General features: G+C 41.8%; 1 protein-coding gene across 4 annotated transcripts in view; it reads left to right on the top strand.

The window, feature by feature from the left end:
* STOX2 (storkhead box 2) overlaps positions 1-12,410 on the top strand; it is a 176,211-nt gene that overhangs the window by 94,222 nt on the left and 69,579 nt on the right. The window lies entirely within an intron of this gene.

Here is a 12,410-nt window from a genome sequence, read left to right as displayed (position 1 = left end):
AAAATACGATTTTAAAAAATTAAATAAATGCAAAAACGGACAAAGGGAGAATAAAAGGAAAGTAAACAGAAGGTAGAGTATTTAAGGATTCACAAAAAGAGGGTATAGGGCTGGAAGCGACACGAAATTCAAATCTGATTCCCACCTTTTTAAAGGTAAAATGTAAATATGATATGTAATTGAACAATCTCTGTTTGTCTCTTCTGATGTCCTTCCCCACCCCCATTTTCTTGAATCAGGGACTTACTGAAGCATCTTGAGTTGTGTGTATAGGCCTCTCTTATTTTTATATGGCTTATCCTTTGTTTCTGTCTCCTTTTACTGACTTGTCCAGTTACACAGCAGTTAGTGACCAAGTTCTCTAAAATAAATATCCCCGTTCTCTTATTCAGTGATTCTTTGATGTAGAGCAGTGATTTGCAACCCTCTTAGCACCCCCGCCCCCAGACATCCTTTCCTTACAACAAATGCCTTGGTAATGCTTTTTTTCCTATCCAGAAATATAATCTTACCTACACACATGGTTTCAAAAACCCAGTATGTTACCTAGTTGCAAAAGAAGTGAGAAATAAAAAGAATGATGGGTGTTTTAATATGCAAATGCTTGGATAGTGTTTCTCTGGAAGACCCCAGGAAGTGGTGAATGCCCGCACCTGTCCGCTGTCATCCCGAATGCAAACGCGGGCCACTCCTGGCTCCGGGCTAAATGCCATTATCAACACAATTTTCTGCAGTGAGGAATAACTCAAGGCCACATTGTAAATGAAACAATGTGTCCACTTGTAATCTCCTGGAAAAGTCAGCATGTATTAAAGGTGGGACAAACGGATTTATATTTATATGTAAAAACGCGATTCTGTTCTAATTGCAAGTAGAAGTTTCACCAAATGGGTGTCTGGCAGGATGTGGGGAGTCCACACAGCAACATGCTCTCTGGGGGTCTGCCCCACGCGATGCACTGGAACCCTGGCCACTGAGCCCAATGACACCCTCTCTAAGGTCACAGCAAACAAAATTGCCTCACGAATGTCCAAAATATCTCTAATGGGCATCACCCTGCCGAAAGTGAAGAAGAAGATTTTTTTTTTAAGGATTTTTATTTTATTTATTTGACAGACAGAGATCACAAGTAGGCAGAGAGAGAGAGAGAGAGAGGAGGAAGCAGGCTCCCTGCTGAGCAGAGAGCCGGATGCGGGGCTCCATCCCAGGACCCTGGGATCACTACCTGAGCCAAAGGCAGAGGCTTTAACCCACTGAGCCACCCAGGTGCCCCAAGATTTTTTTTTTTTAATTGCAAATCCATATTTAGGGTTGTCTTACCCTTCGGTTTGGAGTGCAGCTTTGGGGGCTCAACTGCTTAGAGGATTATAAGGATAAATATGTCGATCTACCTGTTCTGGAAAGACTAGAAGGGAATCAGGTGAGATGAAACGGGGGTGCATGATCAGGGGCCAGGCACGATAAGGGCAGAGCAGTTTGGGAGCTTGGGGAAGTCAAACCAAAGTGAGTCCCAGCCCTGGCACTTGAGCTTGATGATCTGGAAAAATCCTTTTAGACTCTGAGTCTCTTTCTTCACCTGCGACACAAGTACTTGCGCCACATTTGTAAGGCGGTTATGGGAATGAACTGGGTGGGGATACACTGAGCAGTTCACATAGTGCCTGGGACCCAGGGTGGACCTAAAACCTGCTGGTTTCCTCTGCTCCCTTCTGCTCCTGCAGCCACTTAGAACAATGGCATTTGCGTTCCAGGAGGTAAGAGTAATAATTTTTTCCTAGGTGCTTAGGTTTTAAGTTCTTAATGTCTTGGGTTCTTCATTTCTAAGGGCAAAAACCCGAGATAGGTTACATTATATACCTTGAAGCCCCTTGTGTTTTTGTTGAAATGGACCTTCTGCATTTCAGATTTGGATTTGTGACTTTAAAACATTCCTTGGGGAGAAAAAGTTCACTTTTCAAAGCTACAAAAGAAACGCGTTGCCGTAGAAACTTCAAACAATATACCTGTATATAAAGTTAAACTTGGAATTCTTACCACCCACCCCAGCTTCCTAAGCGTAACCAACGTGAATAGAATTTAGACTTGAATGCTGCTACAGTCTGCCTCCTAGCCTTGGCCAAGGCTGTCTTCCTCCTGGAGGCTCCGTGCCCTGTCCTGTGACACTTCTTCATCTGTCCTGGTGAGGCCACCCTGCTAACCTGATTTTACTCATTTCTAATGGCTTCCACAAGGCTTTTCTTTGTCAGAGGGCTGCGATCGATGTCTGTCACTTTATGTTTCTCCTATAAAGGTTGTGCCTTTTTTTTCTTTTACGGTGGGTCACGAATTTATTGAAAAGACAATTTTACTTTATTGTCATATATTATTTTGCTGTATTATAAGACCTTATAGGGTTTTAAGTTGCTCAAAGCAGAAACTATGGACCAAAGCACTGAAATTGTGATGATACAGGAACATTCTGTAGGAACAATAGTGTCTGAAGACCATGAGTGAAAAACCTGGAGTAGGAAGAACTAAAGACTTTTTGAGTATTAATCATAAATAAGCTTACTTAAGGAAGAAATAAATATAAGTGCATGGAATCCTTTAACATGTGGCATTACCAGCCTGCTTGGATTCCTAGACATAGTTGTATGCTGTCATACTTGTCATACTTGTGTGTTGTGTGTCGCTGTCTTACTTCCTAACCCCCTGTAGTATTAGCTTGTCACCACTTAAAGGTCTTGTAAATGCTCTGTTACCTTGTTTCCATTATAACTGTGATTGAAACAAGTTTTGTAACAATGAACAATCCTTAAAAACAATTTGAGATGTCATTTTGTGGCCAGAGGATTGACGCTTTTGTGTTTTATGAGTTTCTTTCACAAAGGCATTATCTTATTAATTTTAACAGACTCCAGGCTAGGGCATCCTAAGCAGGGAGGGAAGTAATCACAACAGTAACTTAAATTTTCACGTGCATGGATTTATATGCACTGGATCAGTGCGTGGGTGTCTGATGTACAGTTAAAGCCTCCCTTTGGTGAGGGACTGTGGTCACCTCCACCAATCAGATGGACAATCATTGGGGTTTTCCTTTCCATTCCCTGCATGTTCTGTAGCATGCAAGGAAAACCCCAAACCTACTGAAGCTAGTATTTCACATATGGGATGCTTCCGCTGACATAAAAATCTGTCATTTAAAAAAAAAATTATTAATCCAGAATTCCCCTAGTTAATTTCAATTCCTTGTGTAGACTTCACTTTCTTGAAAGGCTGTCGTGATTTCTTCATCTGACTTGAAGGAGTTTCCAGGGGAGAGAAGACAATGCCTTTTCCCCTTAGCTCAAACACCCAGGAGGCCATAAAAAGCCGCCTCCTTTATAGATGAAGTTATGGTTCTTCCTTAAGGAGTTCAGGAGTTTGCTTGAAAGCTACTCTGAGTGGCGTTGGTGGACAGGTCCACCAGGACTTACATGCAAAAATTAAGAGTAGATATGTCATTATACATCAATAAAAATGGGGTTGGGGAGACACAGTCTTCTTCTGAAGGTAGAACTGGAAATTGCATTAGCCATGGCCCTCTAAAACACACTCTCGTCTCTTGCTGTATACGTGAAGTTGTGAGTGGCATGCTTATAGATTATTGCATTACTGAAATACAATAGTGTTCCATCACCCCCAAACGTTTCTTCCTGCCCTCTTTATTTATTAGTATTTTGTGTCTGGGTGATAAGAACACTAAGTGTACGATCTATCCTCTTGGCAAATTTTTAAGTATAGAACACCGTGCTATTAACAACAGGCAAAATGCTGTTCCTCGGGTGGGTGTATGCTTCTCTCTGACATCATCAGGCTGTATACATTAAATATGTGCAGCCTTTTGGATGTCAATCCTACCTCCAGAAAGTGGTTAAAATATTTAAGAACATTGAGAGTAGGTATCTAAACCTGGGAGGGGATTGACATTTCAGCCACGTCCAAGCAATTAATTCGTGGACTGTCTCACTGAATTCAGGTGTGCTTGAAGCTGACCTGGTAGGATGTTACTGTACTCCCCATCTTTCTTTCTTTCTTTCTTTCTTTTTTTTTTTTTGTTAAGATTTTATTTATTTATTTGACCAAGAGAGTCCAAGTAGGGGGTAGTGGCAAAGGGAGAGAGAGAAGCAGACTCCTCACTGAGCAGGGAGCCCACTATGGGGCTTGATCCCAGGACCCTGGGATCATGGCCGGAGCCGAAGGCAGACACTTAACCGACTGAGCCACCCAGGTGTCCTGGACAGATGATTTAAACTTAGCTTTGACTTCACTGCATAGATTGTGGGCATTGACTACGGATGAAGGATTAAAGGTAAATTCTGAAAATACAGTATTTCTGGCTTCGAGTAAAAGTTAAAAAAAATTTTTTAGACTTTTTTTTTTAACTTTTCAACTATTTACTGAATTGCTTTGAAATATCCTCCATTCCCATTTATTTTTTTTTCCTCCATTCCCATTTAACACACCTTTTTGAGACCGAGTTCTCTACTATGACTGCTATGAAAACAAAAACACAGAAGCGTTTTCGATCCGTATTATCTCTTGCAGAGCATTGCCATCCATTCAGCTTAGATTAGTAACTTAACGAGCAGGAAGCAAGCTCATTTGTCACATTAAAAACCTTATTGATACACTTAGTTTGTTCAGGGTGTGCCTATTGGCATTTAATACGAGGAATACTATTTATCTCATAAATTGTGTTCTGTTGCAATTACAGAAAGACAAAGAATTGCGAGTATAATAGCTTTTCCTGAAATTAATTGTCTGAGTACACTTTCAATGAACAATGTGCACGATGTGTCTTTTCTGCCTATGTTTTATTTGTTCTGGTTATATTTATTGAAATGCAATCAGATATCTGCATACAATAAAAATTTGGGAAAAAATTAGAAATGAAAACATTTAGGCTTCCTTTTTTTTGGTTTTAAATTTCGTTTGCCCCAATAATTCATTTTTATTATCTTTTACAAAATCATCCTTGCCACAGGTAGTTTGAGAAGCATGAGTAGAATGAATCTCTCCGAAGTTGAGGAAACCTACAATTTTTTGGCTTTATATGCACATCTTACAAACACCCCCTTTTCTAAGAGCTTTTAGTGGTGGATTACTTGGACCCTGTGGTTTTCCCATGACCTGTGGGGTCCCCACCATTGTTTTTATTCTTTTTAAATAAAGGTAGATTGTTTCCTTCCCAGTTATTTTTCTCCACGAGTTTGTTCCTAGGAGGAATCTATTTTATTCCCCGAGTTTGTCCCTTCAGATGCCATGGCTTTTGTGGGATAACTTTGGTTTTTGTAACTCACTTGGGAGACAACATTCTGTCTCATTTTAGGACGATTGTTTTGAAATGCATTTCAGATGTCTTTTCTAGCCTTGTAATATCCGTTGTTACAGTCTATCAGCTCTGATTTGAAATACCAGTCTTGGGGCTCACGGGTAGCTCAGTCGGTTAAGTGTCTGCCTTGGGCTCAGGTCCTGGGATCGAGCCCCACGTTAGGCTACCCACTCAGCGGGGAGCCTGCTTCTCCCTCTCCCTCTCCCTCTCCCTCTCTCCCGGCTTGAGCTCTCTTGCTCTCTCTCTCATTTTCTCTCTCACATGCACGTGCAAATAAATAAAACCTTTAAGAAAAATAAAATACCAGTCTTTGAATAGGCTGCTATTTATAAACATTTTTTCTGAGAATAAATTATTTTTAAAATGAGAACCACGTCATGAAACTGGCCAAGAGTCAGCTCCTTGGTGTCTCCGGGGTAGTCGATCACTTTCAGAGTCTGCAGTGGTAACAGCTCTTAGTAGTTGACCAAGCCATTTGGATTTTCAGGTGCTTTACAACCACCTTTGTCATTGGCAATTTGGCTCCGTGGAGAGCGCCGTGATATGCTCGCACTGCTGTAGCAAAGGACCGTCAATGAGGTGGCTTACAATCACAGAGAGCGATTCCCTCACAGGTCTGGAAGCTGGAAGTCTGAAGTCGAGGTGTTGGCAGGGCCTTGCTCCCTTCGAAGGCTCTAAGGGGTGAATCTTTTCTTTCCTCTTCCTGCATCTTGGCCTGTGACTACATCTGTCAGGTCTCTGCCTCTGTCTTCACGCGGCCTTCTGTCTCTTCGAAGGACACTTGTCATTGGACTTAGGGCCAGCCAGCAAATCCAGGATGATCTGCTCATCTTGAGATCCTTACCTTAAAAACCCGTTTCTAAATCCCGTCACCTTCGCTGGTTCTGGGGGTGAGGATGTCCATGCATCCTTTTGGGGGGCTGCCACTCAGTCCACTACAGATGGTAACAGACTTTTTCCAGGGACTGTGCGTCTCTTGAGTGTTGTGGAGTGTGAGCCGTAACGGGGTTGCTGGAGGGCTGGGAGCAGTGCCCGAGGGAAGGGTGCCGACGTGGGGGAGACAGTCCCCGGTCTGAGGTCCCGTGCTCACATCCTCCTAGCTCCATGCCCTGGGAACTTCTTTCCTAACTTCTCTGCGTCTCAACTTTTTCATCTGCGAAGCCATACGGTGAGGAGACGTAATATTCCTGAAAATTCTGAGCTGTGTGGCACATATATCCGCCGTGATCGTAACTATGGTATTCTCTTCTTTGAGGATGCATTTTTTTTTCCATTCTGAAATCAGGGTGCCCCTGGAAGGGAGCCACAGGTTCCCTGACCCTGTGGATTCATGGTGCCTTTTGAGCTCTGGTCATTTTGTCCCGGCATTCCTAAGGCCAAAGAAATACCTCGTCGTTCTGCTCTCTAATTTAGGTCCCGATGACTAAAATGAGTATTTCAAGGACATCTTAACTACTTAGTAGCAATTTGAAAGACAGTGTTTTATTCTTTAGTAACTCCAGTTACTAAGGAGAATATGCGTATGTTGGGCACTGCACCACCTCCCAAACCTGGAAATGAGAAGAGACATTGCCACCCTCATCCAGACACCACACTGATTTTTGCACAATACCGCTTTCTATCGCCACGGCCATGCCAGAGCCAGCCTCTTGGAGACGTTGTCAACAGGAATGTAGCACAATCTCATCTGAGGCTCTCTGATAACCCAAGCTGGTTGTTGGCGTGATAGCTGACAGAGGTCAAGTACTCTTTTCTAATTTTGGTTATATGACATTTACTCCCAAATCCGCAACATAAAATCCTGCCTTGCTTTTTCTTACAGAGCCTCCTATTTTGGATGGCTCCAAATAATTGATATATTATACCTTGTTCTTTTTTTTCTTTTTGAAGATTTTATTTATTTATTTGACAGAGATCACAAGTAGGCAGAGACAGGGGGAAGCAGGCTCCCCGCCAAGCAGGGAGCCTAATGCGGGGCTCGATCCCAGGACCCTGGGATCATGACCTGAGCCGAGGGCATAGGCTTAACCCACTGAGCCACTCAGGTGCCCCTATTATATCTTGTTCTAAACATATTCCTTTTCCTAAGTCCCCACCCTGTTGATTTTACCATTGTAAAATTTCATTTTCTAATTCCTGCGCAAAGAAATTGTTCAGTAAATGCAGATTGATGAATACCTTGCCAAAGACACCGTTTTTTGGGTTTTTTTTTTTGTTGTTTTTTTGGGGGGTGGTGCTCCTTTTTGGTTCGGGCTAACACAGAGATGAACAGAAGCAATACAAAGTTCGCTTTGTGTGTTTTATTTGTTTACTTGTTTGTTTGTTTGTTTTTGGTCTGATATGGCTAACCAGCCACTTTTTTAGGAAACAGGCTCTGATCTAACCTCTTTTACAAGCCCCGAGGTAAGGATGATGAGTTAGCAAAAAAACCACTAGGTTGTCTTTGGTGTATCTTTCCGTGAACCGAATTAATCACTCTGTGAGATGACCGTACTGAACTGTGGATTTGGTAGACTGATGGAGCATTTGCGAAATATGGATGTGCTCACGATATTTGTTCTTACCCATCCTTCTGGCTCTCTTCCTCCTCTTCAGTCCTTTCATTCATTCCGAAAACGTTCCTTGAGCACCCCTGTAGTGGTTTGCTGGGGATCTGTCCCTCCTAAGCGTCCTGAGCATGCAGTAATAAGAAAAATATCACAGGGCGTGCTATAAGTCCTTAGCACAGTGCCTGGCGCAGAGGAAGTTGTCGGCAAATAGCAGGTAGAATTAATATTAATATTATCAAGTTTATGTTTTATGCATTAAACAGTTCCACCAGAAGGAACACAGAGATGAAATATCAATCAGTAGATCGTGAATATTTTATTGTAAACTTTGGCTAGAGAGAGAATTGGAGACGTCTCTATGACAAGAGACATAATGATTCCCTTGTTGGCATGTGTCACATGCTCTTTGGTTTTTAGACTACACATGTGTTGAAGGATCTGTCCTCAACCCATTAAAAAATATGTATGGTCCTCAGGGGTATTTAGTACATCAAAAGTGTTTGAAACCCTCAAGGATTAGTAAGTAATTAGCCTTCATGCCTAATGTGTAAACAGCAGAGGAATCTTTGATTTTGGCTCAATCAGTGTAATTTTGATGTTAACAGATCAGCAGCCAACAGTTAAATAAACTTTGACACCCAGAGCAGACCTGTCAACAGAGGCACAATCAAATCTACCATTGATTGATCAGCTAGCTAATTTCCTTTTAGTTTAGACATTCGTGAAACACTTTCTACACATTTGTGATACGCATATGTGCGAAGCTTTTGCTTAAAGAAACAACAAAATAAAAAAATGAAAAATAGGTCATTGTAGGACACTCATGACTCACCCCATCAGACTAGTGTTGAGATTGCTAGATTTGGGTCTCCGTGCACCTGCTGAAGAATCACTGGGAGACCTCTGAGTCTTCTGTATCTAGGAGACGGCCACACTTCCCTCTTTCATTTTTGCGACCTATATGCAAAACCGCTAGTCCTTGAGCTCCCCTTCACCAAATCCTTCCTTTTCTCAGAAAAAAAAAGGTAATTCCATATTGCATAATTTACATTTGTAAATTGACTTTGCAGGCACTCCCCAAAGAGGGGGAAAGAGGCCTTTTATTTGTAAAATACAGGCCAATTGCTGTTGCAGCTTGAGAAAACAAAACGGGACCTTTGTAATGGTACAGAGCTGGTAGAGGTTTGAATGGAGAGACCCGTGACATTCGGAAGGATTTTCTCTCTCAGGTGGTCTTTAGAAAACATCTTTCTAAAAACAGTTTTCTTTGGAAAGCAGTGCTTATGGACGTGAAATTCATTATTATTACTCTCCTAGTCAGAGATTTTCATTTCATAAAGAGGTCAGCCTCTGTCTTTGGATTGCTGTATTAACATGACTTATCAGTGTGTCTGATTGCTGGGGCTCTGAATTCCAATTCTAGAAGGAGGGAGGTAAAACTTTTTAGAGAAATGTGTGACTCTGGGAGGCAGAAGTCTCCTCTGGGAGGCAGATGAAACCGGGAGATTCCAAATGTAATAAAGTTCACTATTGCAGATGAAAGCTTGGGCCGGAAAGGAACAGTGATCCTTCATTATTAACGACACGCAGACACTTAACTAGCATTAAATGTCGGTGCAGGATATTATGGGACCATGACCCTGTGTCTGCAGAGTTGACAATCCAGAACACGGCTTCATCCAACAGGACCGGAAGGTAGTTGTTTAATTGATAAACCTAGCTGAAGCAGGGAGTCATTTTATAAAAATCTAAAATATTTTAACTGAAAACACCTTTTTGATGTAGGGCCAAGGACTCTCCCTTGCATGTGATTTTGCATAGTTTTTCTTGAATAAATCATACCTGTAATATATCATCTGTGACACCCGGTTTTGGTTTCTGTGAAGAGGGATAAAAATGAGTTAATTATTGAAGCTGGGTGATAGGTTCATGAGTATACCATTCTGTCTGCTTTCGAATATTGGGAAGTCCCCATGTCAAAAATGTTTTAAAAATAAAAATATAAAGAAATAGTGTGATTAAGAATTTAAAACATATGAGGAGCGATGGAAGCACAGAATCATTGTTGAGTTTGATGATATTTTAAAAATCACATACCACACCACTGCAGCCATCTGTGACTGAGCATCAAGCCAAGGGCTGTGGATGCTATAAGATGGTTAAAGGTAAGTACTACCCTTGAGAAAACCCATGGTTTGATGTACAGAAGGTAGATGTATAAACCCAACAAATTACTTATGGTGTCCTCAATGCTCTAACAGAGTGTGCAGGGTGGGAGAGAATGAAGCCATCCTGGGAATTGGGGAATACATCACAAAATAGTGGTCAGCACTACATCAGGGGGAAAAAAACCAACCACCGTCATTTATCAGGTCATTCCTATTACAAAATGAGTGTGTTGTCCAGCTTGTGCATGATGGAGACTGAAGCCGCCGTACCCCTCCACATTCTGGAAAATATGCCCTTCTTTGAGTGCCGGTGCTTAACTCATGTGGGGCTGACATGGGGTCCTCCAGACGCTAGCGAACACGCAGATGCATTGAGGTGATGTCATTACTCAGTCCGGTATTTACCGAGCTTGCGTGTAAAACACGTGGGCAAAATTGTGTAAGTTCTCTGTTTGCATTTGAGTTTGATGACTACTAGTGAAGAATGTTTGGAAGAACTTCCTTATTCAGCAAATTATGGAACTGTCCTATCATCAACCCATCTTTCATTCAATTAGCAGATAGTCATCTAGTGTTTTCCACATCTGGGCCTGGTGCTAGATACTGGGTTCCTCAACAGAAAAGACAGACACAGTTACAGAGCAATCCACAGTCTGATACTACTGAGTTAAGTTGTTTATTATGCACCTACAAACTCCAAGTGTCCTTTGTGCAGACACTTTATATATATAAAAGGGTTTCAAGTATCCTGGGAGGATGGACAGCAAGTTAAGGAGAGAGATTGTCAGTGGGTATGGAGACCATGAATCGATCACCTTGACCCAGAAGATTCCATTTCTTCTATAGAGAGGATGAGGACAAAATGTCAACAATTGCCAAAAACATGGGGGTGACAGCTCTACAAGGTGTTTGTTATTTTCAAAATGTCTCTTGGGTGTTTAAAATTTCTCCAAGAAGGGAAAACACAGGAGAATCCCAGTTGCAGAATTTGGGGGATGGAGGTGGGGAAGACAAAAGACAGATCTCATTTTAGCTGGGGAGTGAATTGTCACAGTACAGCCATTCATTGGTGAGAAAGCCGCAGCAAAGTGACTTATTAATTGGTTATTGTTAGAGCAGTTTACTTATTTATCTATTTAGAAGAGTAAGTCGTTTTGTCCTTTGGATTTTATAGATGGTTTCCAGGCTGTATATTTATTTTGAGCAGAAGTGAGTTGTGCTCAAGTCAGTTTTGAGGTGTGTGCCCATGGAAGAGGCATCATAAAATGATGCCTCTGGCATTTCTTAGGAGAAAAGGTTTGTGAAAACAGAGGTTTGATCTTCTTGGGGGATTACGAATGTTGCAGAGGATAGAGGAAGATTGCGTCACCCACTACAGCAAAGGCGTTTTAGATCCCCGAAGTCCGGGCACGTCATTTCAGTAGCAGCTAAAAGACATCGTAACAGGTCTGACAAAGACTTTTGGAAATGAGCTCTGGTCCTCACTCAGTATGTGCTTTTATCTTCGGTTTGTTTTGCTAGGACGCATCATTTCCTCTCCCCTTGCCAAGAACTGCAGTCATCGTATCCTCCCTTTAGAATGTATTTCTCGAAGCTCTTTATAAAACTTCAGTCATGAAATGCTTAATGTTCTAAATCTGCATAATACATTTTGAATGTAGCTGCAGAGCTCCCTTAGGACTACAGGTTTTTAAATGGAACAATTTAAAATATTTTCTATGTAAATGGGCACTCAGCATAAATGATTTGGGTAAGAATGCAGGAATGTTTCCGTGTAACTAGTCTCGTTCGAAAACAAATAAATACAAGGTATTGGCCGAATTTGAGGTGAAAACCCCCACTTTTTAATTGTTTTGAATGACCTCTTGGTGTCTAATCGAAAGGCAGTATAGCATCGTGGTGGAAATCATGGGCTTTCTGGTCCCACTGACTCGATTTCAAAACCTGAATCCTGCATTTATTTAGTGTGCGCTCCTAGACATATCACGCGGCTTTTCTTAGCCTCAATATCCTCATTTATAAAATGGTTATTGGAAGAATATTTCAGAGATGACTGACATGAGGAGTGAGGTCATGTACATAGAAGGTGCCAAGCACATAGCAAGAACCTAACGATAAGTCACACTTAGCCATCGGTCTCCGCATTGACTGGTGTATTAATGGTGTAGTTTGCGAAGCGGACCTGCCTTTTGCTTCTTACCCAACGCTCGTCCCCAAAAATGCCCTGTTGTCTCAGCTTTCGGGTGACGCATGCTTCCACCAGGTGGACACATGACTGGATTTCTTGGAGCTCCTCTTTCCCTGCCTGTAAGAAGTGAATGGTAATAGTACCACCTGGTG

The sequence above is a fragment of the Neovison vison genome, chromosome 11, assembly GCF_020171115.1.
Source record: "Neovison vison isolate M4711 chromosome 11, ASM_NN_V1, whole genome shotgun sequence".
Taxonomy (NCBI): domain Eukaryota; kingdom Metazoa; phylum Chordata; class Mammalia; order Carnivora; family Mustelidae; genus Neogale; species Neogale vison.
This window is presented reverse-complemented; position numbering and strand designations above follow the sequence as displayed.